Source organism: Cryptomeria japonica, chromosome 3, assembly GCF_030272615.1.
Source record: "Cryptomeria japonica chromosome 3, Sugi_1.0, whole genome shotgun sequence".
NCBI classification, from domain to species: domain Eukaryota; kingdom Viridiplantae; phylum Streptophyta; class Pinopsida; order Cupressales; family Cupressaceae; genus Cryptomeria; species Cryptomeria japonica.
In genome coordinates this window covers 46,882,755-46,904,114 of record NC_081407.1, presented here as the reverse complement: position 1 = coordinate 46,904,114, position 21,360 = coordinate 46,882,755, and the positions used below count along the sequence as shown (strand labels likewise).

General features: G+C 34.8%; 1 pseudogene; it reads left to right on the top strand.

Moving 5' to 3' along the window:
- The first annotated feature begins 20,385 nt into the window (after positions 1 to 20,385).
- LOC131033897 (small nucleolar RNA Z102/R77) lies at positions 20,386 to 20,474 on the top strand (annotated as a pseudogene).
- The last annotated feature ends 886 nt before the right edge of the window (positions 20,475 to 21,360 follow it).

Below are 21,360 nucleotides of genomic sequence, written 5' to 3'. Positions count from 1 at the left end.
AGAGAAAAAGCTAGAAGATCATAGAAAATTATATCCTAGAAGTGATGAAGGAATATTTCTTGGTCATATGGCTTAAAATAGATGAGTATATTGGTAAATTTGATCCTAGAAGTGATGAAGGGATATTTATTGGTTATTCATCTAAGAGAAAAGCATATAGATGTTTTAACAAGAGATTGTAGAACATTGTTGAGAGTACAAATGTGAAGATTGATGAACAGTTTAGAGGAACTTCAAGGTATATAGACTCTGAACCGGCAATAGAGATACTGACAAATGAACCTACACTGAATCCACCGGTACAGAATGAAGATCTAGTTACACCGGTATCATCTAAATATTCCACTATAAGTGAGGAACAACAACAAACGAAGACACCCCGGTATGTAAGATTGAACCACTCTGAAAATCAGATAATTGGGAACAAGTATCAAGGAGTTATGATAAGAGGAAGACTGAAAAATGAAGAGGTATCTATTATTTATCAAATCGAACCATCATCAATTAATGAGTCACGTGAAGATAAAGACTGGATTAAAGCTATGGAAGAGAAACTAGAACAAATTGAGAAGAATAACACATGGACATTAGTTCCCCAACCTAAAGACAAAAATGTGATTGGAACAAAATGGTTATTTAGAAACAAACTTATAAAGATGGAAAGGTAATTAGAAACAAAGAAAGACTAGTGTGTAAGGGATATTCTCAGAAAGAAGGAATTGATTATAATGAAACCTTTGCACTAGTAGCTAGAAATGAGGCAGTCAGATTATTCTTGGCTTTTGCAGCACACAAGAACTACAAAGTATATCAAATGGATATTAAATGTGCATTTTTGAATGGAGATATTGAAGAAGAAGTTTAAATTGAGCAACTTGATGGATTTTCTTTGACAGATAATAAAGATATGGTTTGCAGGCTAAGGAAAGATTTGTATGGGTTGAAGCAAGCTCCAAGAGCTTGGTATGCTAGATTGGATAAATATATTTTGAAGATTGGTTTTTCTAAAGGTAATGCTGATAGAAACTTATACTATAAAGTGACTAAAGATGACATTTTGGTTATAGAAGTTTTTGTTGATGATATAATCTTTGGAGGAGAAGACGGATTATGTAAAGACTTTTCTATTGAAATGCAACATGAATTTGAAATGTCTATGATTGGAAAGATAAAATTCTTTTTAGGATTGCTGATTTCACAGACTGATAAAGGTATAATCTTAAGTCAATCAAAGCACTTGAAAGAGTTACTAAAGAAATTTGGGATGGAGAACACTAAACCGGTAAGCAGACCTATGACTACAAATGACAAATTATCACTAAGGGATGAATCTACACTAGTTAATCTGACTAGGTACAAATCTATGATAGGAGGCCTATTGTATTTGACACAAAAAAGACCTGATATTATGAATACAGTATGTATTGTTTCAAGATTTCAGAGTAATCCTAGAGAAAATCATGAATCAACAGTAAAAAGGATTTTCTGGTACTTACAAGGCACTACAAATCTTGGTTTATGGTATCCTAGAGATGAAAAATTTGAATTATGTGCATACACAGATGCAAATTGGGCAGGAGATGTGGATGACAGAAAAAGCACCACCGACGGAGCATTTTTTCTTGGAAGCAGATTAATTTCTTGGTTGAGTAAGAAACAAAGTTGCACATCTTTATCAACAACAAAATCAGAATATGTTGCAGCAACAACTAACTGTACACAGGTATTATGGCTTAAGCAAATCTTGAAAGACATAAAGGTAAAATGCAAGGAACCTATAACTATCTATTGTGATAACACTGCAGCAATTGATATATCTAAGAATCTGGTACTACATTCAAAAACTAAACATGTTTCTATCAAATTGAATTTTCTAAAAGAGAATGTTGAAGAAAAAGAAGTAAACTGGTTTATGTGAATACTAAAGAGTAGATTGTAGATATTTTCACTAAGCCTGCACCTAAGGAAACTTCTGAATATCTCAGAGACCAGCTTGGGGTCATACCCTCACTGGTAGAGACTTAGACAGTTGATGTTTGTCATCAACCGATAGAACTAACAGAGAAATATTTTATTCCGGCTTTGATGAGGAGAGCTACTTCTCAGGGGGAGTAGTTGGCATGCTTAATTGGTTGGTATTTTGTATTTGAAACTGGCTTTTGTATTGGCTTTGGCATTTGATGTCAAAGGGGGAGAGATTGATATGGAAAAACACAAGGAAAAAACATGATACTCTCAGGGGGAGAGATTGTTACTTTGGGAGAGATTGATTGCTCTCTGTATCTGAATTTTGAATTCTGATTATGATCTCTTTTGGGAGATTGTTAGTTTTTGGTTTTTGGCATTTCTGTTTTGGCACTTTGATGGTTTTTCCATCTTGTGTTGCCATCAATTCCAAAGGGGGGAGATTATTGGTATTTTGGTATGGTTTTGTCATTGATGTCAACACCTATAACACTTATCAACTATGGCACTTTGGAGGATCGACAATGTTCACCGACAAGCATGTGACTTATGTACAGTCACCGCTATCTAGTACACCGGTAGGATATATTATTCACCGACACTTGGAATGACATGGAAAAGACTTGGTTATGTCGAAGACATCGTTTGGACACTTTGTCTTGGAGATTTGTTCATTGGCATATTCGTATTTGCATATTTGTTGTTACCAGCAAATAGGTCTAGAATAAGCACCGAGAAACTTATCTATTCTAGATCAGCATGACATCCTTTGGAGATGTTTTTGTTGTTATTGTAAATGCATTAAGCCGACATGTTGAATTGGATATTGCATCGGTTATTGATTTACTTGTAATTATTTTATTGTAATATCTTTTAGAGCCGACTTACTAAAATTGGTCTTAGGTTATGGTATATATGTAGGATCTTATTTGTAAGATCAATATGTGATCAGGATATGGAATTGGAAGAAGGTATATGCAAGAATAAGAAAAACTATACACACAAACATCATTTGAAGGTGAAGCAAGGTTTTTGTAAAGGCATATCAGAACTACACCGGTACTGAATCCAACATATGAAGATACTATTTTGAGCAGTACATCATTATTGGACTTAACCATCCAATTGTAGTCAGTGTGACTCCTATTTGTGTTTGAGCAGTGAGATCTAGGCGCTTGGCCTTCTTGTATGTGCAGACCCCATTTGTATACACATACTATCTGCAATCGTATCATCTGATTGTGGGTAAGGTTTCCCACCATGGTTTTTCCCTTACAGGGTTTCCACCTACAAATATTGGTGTTATGTCTTGTGGATGTTATTGTCTTTCTGTTTCATGCATTAATCTTTACCGGTACTGTAATTAACTGATAAACTATCTGCTGACATAAAGTTTGGATTACCAGTATTAAGCATTAAGGTTGGTTAAGTTGTTTTTGGTTTGAATTTATTTGACAATTGATTCACCCCCCTCTCAATTGTCTCTGGGACCTAACAGATTGATAAGGTAAATCATGAGCATTCTTGATTCTTATATAATAATGGAGAATTATTTGAGTCATTATCGGTCATAGGAGTCATAGATTGAGTCTAGATACAATTTGAGAAAAAATTGTCATTGTTGTCAAAAAAAATGTCAAGCAACTTCTACATCGTGCCGGTAGGGTATGGCTCTTGACATTTTGTCACTTTGGGATGCATGAGAGGAGCATACCTAGCGTAAACCCACCCACCCGGATGCATTCGTGATGCCAATTTGTGCACAGGATGAATGAAATCAATTCTATCCTATCTTGCAACTTTGCATTGCATGCAACTGACGATTTTTGCAGCAGGCGAAAAAATGCTACCAATTGAAAATGGCTTTGAATCATCAAAAAATGAGATAGCCATTGTAGAGGAGCCTCACACGACCGAATGGGTTTAAAAAAATCAATCATAAGTGTTCTGGATTGGAAGAAATAGTCCGGTAAATCTTGACAATTTTTTGGACTCACGACACTTGAGAGATTGTGTCGGTAGGGTATGAATCTTGACGTTCTGGCACTTTGCGATGCACGAGAGGATAATTCCTAGCATAAAATTGCCCACCCAGACACAATCATGATGTCAATTTGTTCACATGATGAACCAAATCAATTCTAGCCTATCTTGCAACTTAAATGGCGGGTTTTGAAGCAAGCGAAAAAATGCTACCAATTGAAAATGGCTCCGAGTTGTCAGAAACCAAGATAGCTATTGTAGAGGAGCCTCACACGACCCTATAGGCTCAAACAGATGGATCATAGGTATCTTGGATTGGAAGAAACCGTTCATCAATGTTTGACAATTTTTTGGACTCAGGGCACTTGAGAGATCGCACCGATAGGGTATGACTCGACGTTTCGATGCTTTGGGATGCACGAGAGGAGCATGCCTAGTGTAAACCTACCCACCCAAATGCACTCATGATGCTGGTTTATGCACATGATAAACATAATAAATTCTATCCTATCTTGCAACTTTGGCAACTTTGACAACAACTGAGCAAGTTTGACAACAAGTGAGCAACTATGACAACAACTGAGCAAATTTTACATCTTTTATCTAAATGAAGCCAAAATTTGTCAACTTTGAAAACTTTGACAACAATTAAGGAACTTTGACAATGATTGAGTAACTTTTACATCTTTGATCCAAATGACCCCAAACATGAGAACCAAAATTTGACCATTGTGAGCATGAGGGTGCTCTCGCACCACACACATATTGTTGTTTATATTCATATTGTATATTCATATTGATTACATAGGCGAATATCATTTAAATTTATAAAAGGGAAGCCACCAAATACAATGAATACACAATAATGAGCTGAAGACAAGGAGTTTTGTAGGGTTAATTCAACATTTTAGAAACTTTATCAAATCATATTCCATGATTGCAATGTTTTATATCATAGATTTTTTTTTTGTTTATATTCATATTGTTGATTACATAAGCAAATGATTAATTAACTTTATAAAAGGGCAGACACGAAATACAACGAATACACAATAATGAACTCAGTACACATTTATTGGATCGAATATCAACATTTATATATATATAAAAAGGCATGTCTACCAAGTCAATACAAGTTTTACAAAAATGTGGCATATGCCATGTCTAGATCGATATGCAATAAAAATGTAGAATATATCTACATGTATTGGTCATTCTATGACCACAATTAACACTATATGATCCTAAACTTGTCACGGATCATCAAAATTGAGCCTCTTTGATGCAGTACGCGACTCTTTAGATGGCTGCAAAAACATAATTCAAAAGCCAAGTTAGAATTACTTTGTAGAAAATAGTTCACAATTAACAACATAAATATGCATTTAGCTATATTTTTTTTGCAATTGAAATGTAGATTACCTCATCAGCTTATCTCGGATCTAATGTCTTCGCTCTCCTCTCCTTGTCAGTCTTAAGAGTTTTCTTGAAGACAGAATTAAAATGATACACATTATGGATGAACCGCGAAGGGGGATATTCTAGATTAAATGTACAATTAATACAATTTACTAACATAAATAGATCAAAAACACTTAAAATCTATAATATAAAGAACAATGACGTACCAGTGCCTGAAATGCTTCTCCAATTGACGATGACTCACCATAGATGGAAAAACTATCGCTATTACCTATACAAAAAATGATCAAAGATTAAATGCAATTAATATAATGATAAGTATTGTAGGTTAAAAAAAATTAATCTAATATATCAAACAAAAGTGTACCGGATCTTGAGATGCTTCTCCAATACACGGAGGAAGGCTCACCATTGATGAAGCAGCTATAGATATTTCATGTATGAAAAAATTATAAGATTATAATTTATCACAAGTTCACATGTACACGTGTATATAATCACAAAATCAAGAAAATAAAGTAGAGATACATACCTCCGCCCTCTCTCGATCCTTGGGTGAATAAGGTGCATTCAAAAAATCCATATAGCTCAATGGCCGCTGTACATGTAAAACAGACAAAAAACACTAATCAATCTACAAATCCCAACTAAGACAGTTTCAACATTTTTAAACAATTGTACAACTAAAAATGTGTTCAATTACTTTCTTCCCATGTTTTGGCATCTTTGAGAAATTCTTTTGCTTAGGATGAGGCCTAGATGCAGAGGGGGTACCCTAAAAAAGAAAAATTGACATGAGATATTAGTACAAATAATATATTAAACATAATTTTAAAAATCTAAAATGAAATGAATTGCGTATTCTATCAAAACAATACATTAAAAAGGGTGTACAAAATATGATACCGTATAGACTTATAGGCCAAAATCGATTGCTAAGAGTGTGATGTCATGAATCTGGGACATTTGGTCCCTTGTCAACACCTACAAACAAAAAATTGGACCAAGCATTAAAGATAGTTAGTATATCTTGTAATTTTTTTGAATTCAAAGTGTACCATTCTATTTTAACATGTTTCAAAATTTATACCTTAGGCGTCAAAGTTGCAACTGTAGTAACTGGAGGAAAAGTATGGGATAACACTGCTGTATCCTGAAATGCATATTATTTGTATCAATTTAAATCGATGTATAAATTAAAAATTATTTATGTAATTAAAAATTTAAAGTGACTGATAAATAAAATTCTATGAATTCAAATCAATACACCTATGTCTGTGGTTGATGGCAAAACAAGATGTCGATCAACTCATCTATCAATGCCACATCCTCAGCCATGCGGGTCTGAAATCTACTCCTGCAAATTGTGCATGAATGAGATGTGGATCTATCTATAGCGGCCTCATAATCTATCCCTATGCATATCCCAGAGAAACTAACACACACATGTTGAATGGCCTCTTTGTCGCCACCTGAAGCAACTAATGGCTCATCATCCAGTACAAGAGGGTGTGCTAACTTTGTCCCATGTTAGATGATGGCACCAGTCAATGTTATGGGTGCTTGAAGAGTCTATAGCTCCATCAAATCTTTCAAATCTACTGGGATAGCTTGATGCACCTTGGGTTTGGGTGCTAGGGGGTGGTGACTCTCCGGGGCTAATCACCTACGGGCTTTAGGTCTATCTTGGGCAGAGCGACCACCTCTATCATGAAACTCTCTCATGTTAAAATAGTTCTGTCACACATTGAGGAAAAACTCACAATATACTTTTCTCAAAAAATACAATGGCACCTCATAATTATTACAAGGTGGATCATCAAAGACCATCCACAACCTCTGCCAAAAAAGTCTTCATTTGCGCATTGGTACACCAATGTATGGGAAACCTCTTTGCATTAAGAGGTAATGACTGATTAGTTTTAGGATCAACAAAAAGGGCACATATTTGTTGTTTACTAATATTTTTGTTTTTCACTCCCTCATATGGTAACCCACTAGGATAGTATTGACCACACATATCCCTATAGTTTCCCCATTTTGAAATTTGTGTGGAAACGACTATGGCACCACTAGCTAATGTTTCTAGGCTAGTGGTGAGGGATTTATGATGCTCAAGCTCATATTTTTTCAATTTATTAATCAGTCTATTTATTTTAGACATGTTTTGCCCTAACTTATTAATCAATTTCTCCTGTGTATCAGGTGCATGGTCAAAAGGAGGAGCTGGAGTCGTATCTTGTGGGTTTTGTTTAGGGTTTTTGTTGGCTTGATGATGATTGTAATATATTCATCACTTGTTATCATTGATGAAACACTCACACACATATATAATAACAATGACTACTGGTGTAACTTCAACTAGTTTACACTATCAACCGGTATGTTTAAGGTCTATCTCTAACTAGTATCTTGTGTCAACTAGTATGTGCCTTTGAGATAACCTGTGTTAACACTAGATCGACATCGAAATTAGGATGAAGATGAAGAAGAAGATCAAGTGGTAGATTCCATAATAATGATTCACTAGTTTTATTCCAACTGGTATTAAACTGCTCTAACCGGAATCTATTTTTGTGATGAGTTATGATTATATATCTAGATTCACTGCACCTAGGAAATTGTGTTCCTATGGCTGACATAAGATTTGTATGTCTATTTAAAGACATCGTAGAGAATCACTTTTGATGTTGTTGAGATATAGAGAGTTGCTATGTGAAAAGAGTGAGAAAGTTTTTTGTTGAGAAGTGATAAGTGTTTAAATGGAGAGTAGTGTTGAATGTTCTTAGAAGGATCCGATCAAGCAAGTTTGTGCTACTCAGAATAGATCAAATCTTTCTTGTTGTTTTTTAATCATTACAACAGAACTTAATCCCCTAACTGGGTAAGCTCTAACAACCTTCATTGTACAAATCCTCTAACAAGGTGATCCGTTAGTTTGGATTCTCAAATCCTCCAGCGAGGTTACTCCTAATAGGGTAGTACTCTTAATAGGGTATAAGCTTCCAATTAAGCTTGGAATCTCTAACAAGTTTTGCTCCTAGCAAAGCTCTTTGTAAGACCTTAACCGGTCAATTTTCTATTATTGGAGATAGTTAACTTGTGAGTTCCATCTCACCGTGGTTTTTAACTATTTGGGTTTTCCATGTATAAACACTTGTGTTATGGTGGATGTTCTACTTTATGTGGTTTCTATTATTTAATTTTGGATAACATGTATTTTGTTTAACGGTTTGGTTAAATTCATCTATCGATCAGTGTTTAAAGTAGTGTTTGTTTTGGAGTCACTGATTCACCCCCCCCTCTCAGTACTTTTCAAGTCCATCAATTGGTATCAGAGCCTAACTTCTTCGAAGTCTAACCGCATAGAAGGGAGTCTTGAAACTACCATGGGGGACATAAGCTACTTTGAGATGGTTAGAGAACTAGAAGCTAGTAAAAATGAAGTTGAATCCCTTAGGGGCAAACTAAAAACTTCTCAAGTCAAGAGGAGAGAGCTATTTGAGAAACTGCTAGAAATATCTGACAATAGTTCTTTAGACAAAGCTAATATTGATGCCTTATCAGAAGAAGTTGAAAAGTTGCAAGGTAAGAAACTGAATCTAAGGAGAGAACTAGAAGGTCTCACTATCTGCATGAGTCAGAAGCTGGAATCTAGGAGAGCTGCTGAAGATATTATCAAAGCAAGAGATCAAGAGATTCTAAAAATCAAACAGGAAAGAGACACCATGCATAAGGACTTAATTGCTGAAATAAAAGAAAAGGAGAATTTAAAACTAGACCTCGAGTTGGCATCATCTCTGAAAGAGAATCTGTCTAAGCATAATGAAGATCTTGTTACTAAGCTTGCTGAAGCCAATGAGAAACCGGAAAAGTTTGTCAAAATTTCTACCATGCTGGAAGAACAAATTCAATCACAGAGAATGAAGGGTGATATCTCTGGACTTGGCTTTCATACAACTGAAAAAGTTGAATCCTCCAGTACAAAGAGAAACTATCCAAAGAATAAAAATGTTTCTAAAGTCAAGAAAACTACTGGTAAGAAAGCTTTTAAACCCATCTGCTTTGCTTGTCACAAGCCTGGTCATACTACTAATGTTTGTAGGAACAAACCTAGCAGAAATGGAAATTATAATACCAATGCTAGGTATGCATCTAGAAAGTTTGAAGGTAATTGCTACACTTATGGAATGTATGGGCATAAACATATTAAGTGCAGATATGGTGCAAACAATCCTATACCACACATGCATCCTAGACCATATGGTGACCAAACAAGGAATTTTGATATCGGGTAAATAGGAATTGACAAAGATCCTATGGAAACCAGTTTAGTCCATTCAAAATGGAAAAGGTAACAAATGTTGTGTGTACCTTTTGTAATAAAATTGGTCATGTGGCTATGAACTACAAAAAAAGAACAGGAAGAGGAAATGCAGGACCTTGGAGAACATCTGGTATGGTCCGTTACCACTACAACAAACCGGGGCACCTGGCAAAGTTTTGCAGAACCAGAAACAACAAACCGGTCAACTCTACTAAGGATCAGTAAGGCAAGAAAAAAATTGATATTGAGGAAACAAGAGAAGATATGAATAAGACATGGAAAAAGAAGAGCGAAGAAGTGCCTGTAAAAGAAGTCGCTCCTTCACCCAGTGGAGAGAGTCCGACACCGGTGACTTAAGCCTATCTAAAACGGCTGAGGGGAGCGTAACGATAAAACATATTTCGGACCCTTTTTGTAGAATAAACGAGAAATAATCTTTTTTGAATTTTGGTGACTTTTTGTGTTGACGTGTCAATCAAATAGTACTTCACTTAAGTGGCGAAATTAGGGTTTGTAACCTAAAAGTATGAGCATTTATTACAGTCGGTAAAAAGGATAAAATAAGTTTTACCTTATCATTTTTACCCTAATCCTTTTGAAAAAGAATTGAAGCGACTACAGAGTAGAGCTAGATAGTCTTGGTGTGAATTAGCAAATTGCTTTGTGATTAAGAGAAATCAAGTAGAATAGGAAGCTACAGAGAAGCGAATGAGAGTGCATTTGAACAATCCAACTGGGAATTGAAGCGACGTGCAAAATTCTAGGTATTTCCTTGCTTACTGCCTTGAAACTTGTTTATCTAGAATGGCATCTACTTCTAAATTTGTAGGGAGGTTGATGATCACTGCTAAGCCTGAGGAAGCTATAAAGGCAGAGAAAATCATGTCTTATAATGCATTGTCACAAGTCCCAAGTGGAGTCATCATCCAAGGTGATTTGTCCAGCTATATAGACTGCAAAATTGAAGATATGGGAACTCTTCACATCTATACTCAATTGAAATCACTCTGTGACAAGGAAGGAAAGATTGAAGCTAAATATTCTAGGGTTTTTCAGAAAGGATTTCATAATGCTTCTACCCTCTTGAAGATTTTGAAGAAGAGAACATAAGAATAATTTTGAGTCGAGTACATGGAGAGAATATATATCTAGAAAGGACTCACACAATTACCAAGGAAGCTATTAGGGTTGTAACGGGTTATTGCTCAACCGGTAAAGTTCCTAAGTTGAGGAAAATCACTAAAGACACTTTCTTCAAGCTAACCAGTTCTACCTCCGATGGACGTGCTTTCTCTGTTAACAATATCAGAGATCTTGCGGTGAAACTTGCAACAATGGTGATAGGCTACATAGTATTTTACTCCACTAGACTTAACAATGTTCCATCCACAACAATTCATACAACTCATAGTATGATTGTTGAAAATGAAGACTATGATATCTGTGACACTATCAGAGTCTAGCTATTTCTAAATTTGAAGTCCATCAAAAAGGACAATACTTAGAAGTTCAAGTTTGGTCAGCTGTTGGCTAGGTTATTTTTCTACTTTCAGAATTTTCTACCTGGTATAGGTGACATTGAATGGTCCAAAGAACAACCGGTCAATGCTCAGATAAGAAACAACATTAAGGCTGTAAAGAATACCTTTTCGACTGCCACCAATAGGTATTTTAATGAATTTCAAAATAAAATGAGTCTGAGAATGAGGATACCTGAAGATGTAGTAAGACACTTTGAAAAAGACACAATCTTCATGATTATTACTAACTTTTTCTTAATGCAAGCAAGAGAAACCAGAGAGGAAGAGATGGAAGATATAAGCTACAAAGTCAATCATGACTTACTGGTTGGCTATGCTAATACCCTGTTAGCATCACCTATAGACAAAAAGAAGACAAAATTGGATATTCTAGCAATCCAATCTGCACCTACTAAAACCAATACTGCATCTGTAGCTAAAGCTAAAGGAAAGCAAAATAAGAGTAAGGAAATATCTCCTATGAAGAAAAATACAAGGGTGACTCAGAGTGTCCTAAGCAAGAAGGAACCAACACCTAAAATAATTGAGAAAATAGGAGAGTGTATCAAAGAAGAGGAACATGAAATTGATTTTGCAACCAGAGTTTGAGGGTACAAAATCTGAAAAAGAACCTAAAAAGGAAAAGGCAACTGACAAAACATCTAAGAAGGAAAAGGTAGTGCCAAAGGCAACTACACCACTAGATATTTTCACCTACAAACCTGACACAATATTTGAGAGAACAATGAAGTCATTGAGAAGAAACAAGTTTTAAAATGTTAAAGAACATTATGATTCTTTTAATGTAGATGAGCAAAAGGAAATACTCCAATAAGTAATAACCTTGTTGAATCACTATTGTAGATATCTGCATGAATTAGAGAAAGATATTTCAATTTCCTTGTATAATACTTTGTTAGAAAAATGGGAAGAAGCCACTCGGTTAGAAAAAGAAATTATTGATGAAGTATTTGTACAACATTTTCCCACATTATCATTAGATGGAATTAGTGCTTTGACTGAGGAATACAAAGTATATTTTGATTTTAAATTAAGAAGATTGAAGCTTCTTGATGGAAAAAGGGCAGTTATTGAGTCAAATACTCACCAACTAGCCTGTGTAATCAAACAAAGGATAGATAACCTCCAATCTGTCGATAAGGATGAAACCACAGATGATGTTTCTCTACTAGAAATGGATATAGAGGAAATTGTTCCAGCTGATATAGTATACTCAACCAAGAAGAAGGATGACTCAGTTATTCATGTTGATGAGGACATTGAGGATTCAGTGGACCTATCTGAATATACTACTGCACCAGATATGGATCCGCCTTCAATCATAGAAGTACATGAAACAACAGGTGATGAACCAGGTACTCATCTAGAGGAAGTCAGTATACCGACAACTGAACAACTGGAGAAACCCCAATCTCCACCAGTCATTGAGATCACTCAAAAGGAGACAGGAAGCTACTACTCAGAAAACAGAAGATAAAACAGACGCAAATACAGAAAGAGCCATCATTAAGTGTATACCCTCTGAAAAGGGAAAGCAAAAAATGCTTGATGATGATGATGATGAAGACTCTTTAAGTATTTTAGGACCTATCAATATGAATACCTTGAGTGCATTTGAAATGATGAAGATTGCCAATGTTATGCAATCTTGTGCACATAAGAAGAGGTTGAAAGAACAAAGAATAGAGGCAAAGACAATCCAGAATGCCGTAGAAATTTTGTCTAGATTACTACCGGAAACCTCTATCACACATCTTCCCACTCCTATCAGAAAAATTGGTCAGTTAGTTGCAGAGGCATCTGATCAAATCAAATCACTCGAAGATGCTGCTCAAATATCTGCTGAGAAGAGCCACAAGAAGGCATATGGAGACAAGCTGGCTAAGCACATTGAGAATAGAAAAATGGCTTTATCTCATAATTGTAGTTGTATACACCTAAAAATGGTCTGAAGATAATTAATTAAATAAGCAATTATTTAATTAATCCCCCTTCCCAATTTAATTGAATTCACTAAACAATTTGATTAAATTCCCCTTTTCATCTACTTATTAATAAATCTAAGGATTTATTTAATAGGTTCATTTCAATAATCCCCTTTGATTAATTAATTCAAATTAATTAATTCCCTCCATCAAAATCATTTCTTCTAATCCCTAATTAATTAAAACAAATCAAATTTTTGAGTTGTTGAGATTAATTAACCTTTTCCCATTATTTGAATTTTTAAATTCAAATTCTCCTAACTTCTACCACTCCTAAACCTAACCATTCCTAAACCTAACCCATTCTACCTACCCACATGTCCCCTTTCATCCAACCTCTTCTAGAAGCTTTGTGACACTTGTCACTAAGTGTTCCCTTTCATCTAACCTATTCTAGAAGCCTCTTGACACTTGTCACCATAGAGATGATATATGTTCCCTTTAGTCCAACCCCTTTGCCAACCCACCTCCAATTTAACTATTGATATCTTCAAATCAATCTTGATTGTTGATTCACAACACATCATCCCTAGCCTTGGGAAATCCTATAAATAGACCTCATTTTGGAGCACAAAGGGTCCCAATTTCATCTCATCTTATGCATTGTTAATATAGGCATCTAACTTATAGCTTATCATTTTAGCAATATTATCATGCTTAATTTTAGTTTAATTGCATCTTAATCTTAGTTCATTTTCTAGAATAATCATGAAATCATGTAGCTTAATCATGCTATTCTTGCTAGATCACACATCTTCATCATTCAAATCCTCCATTTAAGTGTAGTCAAGTCACTGGAGTTTGCATACCAAGATCTGAGAGCAAAATTCATACTCGCATTTACTAGGAGGCGATAGATCACTTAGCTATGGTTTTATCTTTCTTTGATTTAATTCACTAACCATTGCTTGTAATGATTTATTTAGTGCATTGTGTTTGTAGGTACATGTACACTTCATAGAGCATGACAACAGTCTATTGAAGAAAGCTATTGAATCTGGAGGAAAGTATCTTGCCTCTACCTCCAATGTTACTTTCTTTTATTTTGATATTACTAAAAATCAAGTTGAAACTGAGTAGGAAATAGCAAGGTTATGCAAGGCATATGTCCCACTCTAGGAATCCATTCATGTCTTTAACTGGTCTATAGATGAGCTGCATGACAAACTGATCAGGAATGATAATGAGAGAGCTAAGAGATTTCAATCTCTAAGAGAGCTCAAGAGTCAACTCACCTCACAGATCGACATTCTTCAAAGAGCCTACTCCAGTGCAGAAGCTATTCTTGCCACTCCTGAAACGTGCTCGCTTGACTTAATGGAAGAATATTATTCTCAGCTGCTGTCTACCTCAGAGTATACAAATCACATACTGGAATCATGGAAGAATGCTCTATCTTAGATGAAACATAATTTCAACAATATTTTCATGAGAATTGCTAATGCATGAATTTGTTTCAAAATGTAATATATGGCGAACTCTTTGATATAGATTTTTCTATATATATGTATATATTTTACTTTATCATTTTGGCATTGTTGTCAAAGGGGGAGTAATGATGTGTATGTGTGTTTTTGAAAATTTGTATTTATGCATACATTAAGGGGGAGTATTACAGCTTAAGGAGGAGCGTTACATTCAAAGGGAGTATGTGTATATATATGTAGATATGTTGTGTATGCACACTTAGCAGTATTATAAATTACTCAAAATTTTCTAAGTGTTGCCATCAATGCCAAAGGGGAAGATTGTTGGCTTGATGATGATTGTAATATATTCATCACTTTTTGTCATTGATAAAACACTTACAGACATATATGATAACAATGACTGTCGGTGTAACTTCAATTAGTTTACACTATCAACCGATATGTTTAAGGTCTATCTCTAACTGGTATCTTGTGTCAAACCGGTATGTGCCTTTGAGATAACTTGTGTTAACACCAGATCGGCATCAGAATAAGGATGAAGATCAAGAAGAAGATCAAGTGGAAGATTCCATAACAACGATTCACTAGTTTTATTCCAACCGGTATTAAACTGCTCTAACCAGTATCTATTTTTGTGATGAGTTACCAACACTGTTATTTTGGTGGTCATTTTTGTGATGAGTTATGATTACATGTCTAGATTCACTGCACCTAGGAAATTGTGTTCCTATGGCCGACATAAGGTTTGTATGTCTATTTAAAGACATCGTAGAGAATCATTTTGGATGTTGTTGAGATATAGAGAGTTGCTATGTGAAAAGTGTGAATTTTTTTTTTGTTTAGAAGTGATAAGTGTTTAAATGGAGAGCAGTATTGAATGTACTTAGAATGATCTGATCAAGCAAGTTTGTGCTACTCAGAACATATCAAATATTTCTTGTTGTTTTCTAATCATTACAATAGAACTAAATCCCCTAACCAGGTAAGCTCTAACAAGCTTCATTGTACAAATCCTCTAACAAGGTGATCCATTAGTTTGGATTCTCAAATCCTCCAGCGAGGTTACTCCTAATAGGGTAGTACTCTTAATAGGGTATAAGCTTCTAATTAAGCTTGGAATCTGTAACAAGATTCGCTCCTAGTAGAGCTCTTTGTAAGACCTTAACTGGTCAGTTTTCTATTACTGAAGATAGTTAACTTGTGAGTTCCATCTCACCATGGTTTTTACCTATTTGGGTTTTCCATGTATAAACACTTGTGTTATGGTGGATGTTCTACTTTATGTGGATGCTATTATTTCATTTTGGATAGCATGTATTTTGTTTAACTGTTTGGTTAAATTCATCTATCGGTTAATGTTTAAAGTAGTGTTTGTTTTGGAGTCACTGATTCACCCCCACTCTCAGTACTTTTCAAGTCCATCAGTTTTCAGGAGGTGCATCTTGTTGTTTTATTGTGGATTATTATAATTTGGTTTTTGAAACAAAAAATTAAAAAACCTAATCTAAATAAATGAAATTAAATTCAAAACGTAAAAAATTTTGAATAAGCAATAAAGAAAAACAAAAATTAAGGAAAATTAACCTTGATCCATAGTGTTTGGTGGAGAAATGTAGGAGCCCGTTTGTGGTATCGTGGGGAAAATGAAGAAAAAAAGGTTGTGGTCGCAGGGAAAATAAGACCTAGTTTTTTGTTTTTTTTTGATAGGTACCACGTACATGGTTTTTTAGGACTAAAAACCACGTATGTGGTCACTTTCCTAAAAACACTGCGTACGCGGTATCTTTGCTTTAGGCCCGAGGACAACAAACCTAAGTGCGTATACGGTGATTTCAAATTTTAATACCATGTACATGTTGCTTGTTTTCATATTTTTTTTAGGTGGTGTCCACTTTTCTAACCACCAACTTTTTGCACATATCTATATGTTAACATGTTTGATCTAGTCACAATGTTGTTTTCCTGATAAAGGACATATAATGCTGAAAAAATATATTGTTGCCAAAGTTTGTTGAAAGATTTTATTTGTTTAAAACCCACTGCTAATTGTGTCTCACCTAAAATTGACTGAATCCATGAAACTGATACTTTATTACGAAGAACAATGAAACTTTATTATGGATCAATGATGCAAATGACCTTTTATTGTGGATTGTGTGCGAAAAGGAGGAGGAGGAGGAATCACTTCCATCACTAGATTTAGGATTGTGCCCTAGTTACAGACTGTATCTAATTTATTATGGAGTGAAAGGGTGAATTGGGGTTTATTATGAATGGTGAACCAATCTTAGGTAGATCAATAACAAGCCATGATGGGAATAGGTAAATTTATTATGCGATGGTATGTTGTGAGTGTGTGCAAAGTGAAAGGTGAGATTGAATCCTGAAGGAGGGAGGAGAAAAGTCTACACACATAGCATTGGTAACCTAGTTTTCACCATGGTACTTTCCCAAGGCGCCACCGAAGTGGTTTTCATCATTGGACAAATTTATTTCTCTTTACTTTTTTTAATTTTTCAATTTTTTTTGTCACAAGGTGCATGTTTGCCAGATTTTCACCAACTGATGATTTTTTATTTTTATTATTTTTTTGTATTTTTCATATTGGCGAAGATACATGTTATTGATAGGATCCTCCAAAGGTTCTCCATCTTGCAATGAGAGATTATATGCACCTGATCCATATACTTCTATGATAATGTAAGGGCCAAGCCAATTTGGTTCAAATTTACCCTTCTTTTCTCTATTGTACTGATTCTTAAGATTCTCTCTAAGAACTAAGTCACCTACCTCAAATGTACGAGGCTTTAATTTGTGGTTATAGTGGCATCATTCCTTGACTGAATGATGTGTTGCTCCCTTGATTATCTTCCTTGATGAAGGAAATAAGATATAATTACTAGTGTGTGAACTAAGTAGGCCCATATGCGTGTCACCTAAAGAAGTTTGGGCATCCCTAACAACAAATCCCCTCAAGGAAGTTCCATTAAATTCCCATTGATGTGATATATCATAAAAAATGAATGGATGTATGGAACAAGTGGATAAGAGGTGAAGGCTTATGATTGTGAAAATAAGTGAAAGTAACATGACATGATGGAGACTTATGATCAACAAGTATACCTTTTGACTTAAAATTTTAGAGCTTTTGCCCCCAAATATTTTGGTATTAGGGGAGATCAACTCTTGTTCTTTTTCCTTCATAGGATTTTTATCCTTGACTTTGATTTTTGTAGAGTCCAATAGATTTTGATTTTGATTAGCACTAAAGGATTTCTCTTTATTTTTGACTTTTAGATTTTTCTTTTCAAAGCTTGATTTTTGATCCCCAATAAGTAAAGGCTTTTGTAATTCTTATTAATCCAAGTCTAGGAGCAAAGTGGAAATAGAATGAGGGGATGAAATGGTAAGGCTCTATGAGTTCTCAAGAGGGATGGTGATATATTCAATAGATTCTTCGTTGGAACCACTCTTAGGACTATTTATATCAAGATATGCTTGCACCACTATAGGAGGTTTGCATTTAGACTTAGTAGCCACAACACTAGGTGGTTGACACCCAATTCCTTGACAATGTAAATATTTGTAGGCCGTTCCTATTGACTAAATGTCTTAGGAGATAGTGGAACTTGATCAACATGAAAGATATACTCACCACATCCCATGTCTTTAACCTTGAATTTTTCTTTTAGATTTGTTTTATTTGAAGTGGAAGCTTTCAAAGAATTGGGACAAACATAAGCTGAAGAAGGAATTGCCCATTGATTGAACAAGACTATTGTTTCTATTCCTTGATCATAGGTTGTTGCAATATATGAATGGGTTTGGATTACCTTTGACTATCTCTTCGACTCCATTGTGTGGAAATTTGATACATTGGTGATATATTGATGATACTTCTCTCAATTAATGTATCCAAGGACATCCCAGAAGTATGTTGTAGGTTCAAGATCTAAATAAAGACTTGGAAAATCATATCCTTGGTGACTGGCCCAATGCTTAAAGGTAAGGTGACTGTTCCTTTAGATGAGCGTTCTTCATCATCATATGCTTTGGTGGTGATTTTATTTCTTGAATCCACAGTTTGTTTAGAGTATCCCAATTATTTAATAGTATTTGATGTACCAATGTTTAGGCCTACTCCTCCTTATATCAAGACTCATTTGATCTAACTTATGGAGAAATGCTTCAATTTGGAGAGGTACATTGTGTCTTCTATGAATGTAAGGCAATGTGAAGTGGAAAGGTATCCCATCATGGCTTGAAACTGGTCCACGTTCAATTCAGTGGGAACATAGGTTTCTCTCAATGCTTTGTCAAGAATAGCCTTATGTGAAGGGGATATACACAAAAGCTCAAGGATGGAGATGAGGGCGAGTATCTTCCCTAAATGAACTACAAGGTCATATACTCATTTTTGGTGGATGATGAAGTTGTGGTCTTGGATGGAACACCTTGCAAGGTAAATTTACCTCGATAGGTCATGACATTATATTAAAAGGTTTTGTCATTGTATGATGAAGAGGATGGTCCAATGCCATTCAAAACAATTTTAATCCTTTGGGTAGAACCTTTGGGAGCTTTGTCCTTTATAATGATAGTACAAACATGATTGTCCATTGAAATGTAGTTAGCAGTAGAATAATAATCATAGGACATATTAGCATAATTAGATTGATTATCTACTTTGTCTTTTCCTTTATCATGTTTAGGGAATGCTTCCTTAAACATCACATGTCCCTCATTAGAAGTGTGACCATCAACTTCTATGTTTCCTTTGTCAATAAGATCTTGTATAATTTTCTTCAATCTATGACAATTACTATTCCTATGCCCTTTGCTCTTGTGGTACTCACAATACTCATCATCATTCCACTATGTAGGTTTCATTTTTGGTTCATAAGGTGGATTGTCTGGTATTATTATAAGCTTGTTTTCAACCAATATCTTAAATGTTGTTTGAATTGGCTCTCCCAATGGAGTGTATTTTCTTGGAGGCTTTGATCTTGATTGTTTATATTGGATGGACTTGCACTGGTGAAATTCATCTTTGGTCTTATAATATTTGTGTTGGCATGTTTGGCATAACCGATACAGATGGAGAATGATGACTGAACCGGTACAAGACTGTTTGAGATGACATTGTGATGAAGAGATTGAGATTGCATGATGGATAACTTTGATTAGTTATTTATGTTGTTAGTGATGGAAACTGATGTTTATTCATGTCTATTGATGTTTACTTATGTTGTATTTTTCTATCTAAATCTTTTGGTCTACCAGAGAGGGCTTACTGGTAAAGAATCAAGAAACTGAGAATTAGGACCTTAACCGGTAAATGAGGAAATATTTTGATTGTATCTAGCGATTGGTGATGATATAGGCTTTGTGGTTTTGAATGTAACTTTCTATCATTATAACATGTATCTGATTGGAACCGCATCATGTTGTGATAACCCAAAATTATGTTTATAATTTCTATTGAGTTTTTGCCTGGATTTAAGAAGGGTTTAAGGACCGGTAAAGAATTCTCTTGACTGGTAATGATTTTTGGTTTGGTGGTGATCTACATCAAGTTCACATGTTTATGATAACATGACACAAACTGTGTGATGTGTTTAAAAGATTTTTTGGTGTGTTTGGAGAGCAAATTTCTTAGGAATGTGCAAAGTGCTTAGCAAAATGAGCTAAGGGTTTGACTTTGTACCAGATTGACTTGCTGTGATGATTTATGATCATTCAACGACTGATATTGATTTCTAATTGATTGTAATGATCTATATGATGATTTGTAATCAGTTGTAAATATATGTGATGATCTATGTAGTAAGTCTTAGGGTTTTGATGCCGACCTAGTTGTAAAGGTTATTTATGTCGGTAAGGTTGATGTTTTGATGTGTCAGTGATTTTGAGAAGTGTGTGAAGCTGAACTAGGGCATGTGAGAAGATCTGCCAAAGTAATGCAGACATATAACTTAATTAGATCTGATCAAGCAAGTAGTTGAGTGCTATACACAAATCATTCATTGTACAAATTGAATAAACAAACAAATTACCATAAAAGATTTTGATATAATTTCCTTACAAATCATCTTGGAATCAATGGCACCAATGAATAGAGAAAGGAAATACCCAAAAATATTTTGATAAAATTAACTAACAAATTTTCTTGGAATTAATGCCACAAATATTCTTGGTTTGAGTTGGAGAAGGATCATTCAAAGTTTTCATGAGCATAGTTTAGCAAAATTAAAATCTTCTATGGGCTTGATTCTGTAAGGATCAAAATGGAGAGTAGGGATGCTACAATGCATGGATGTGCCGATTGGTCTTCATAGGGGAGATTGTTGGGATGTGAAGCCCAAGGTCACATGACTCTTTTCCTTCCCCAAAATTCTTTGATTCATACCTGACTATGAATGTATAAATATATGTGTGCAGTCTATGTACTGTGTGTAATTGGAGATTGATTAATGAAGTTATTCCTTGCATTTAAAGTGGATGTAGTCATTTGACGAACCACTACAAATTTGTGTCTCTTGTTATCTTCTTTTATTCTGTTTTTGTTTTCGTTTTCTCTGCTTGTTTTAATATTTACACTTGAAAGAATTAAATATATTATGACATATTTACTAAATTTTTAACTATAACAATTATTAGACTTTATATCATTTTTTTACAATAATTGGAATGTCACAAAACTTCCA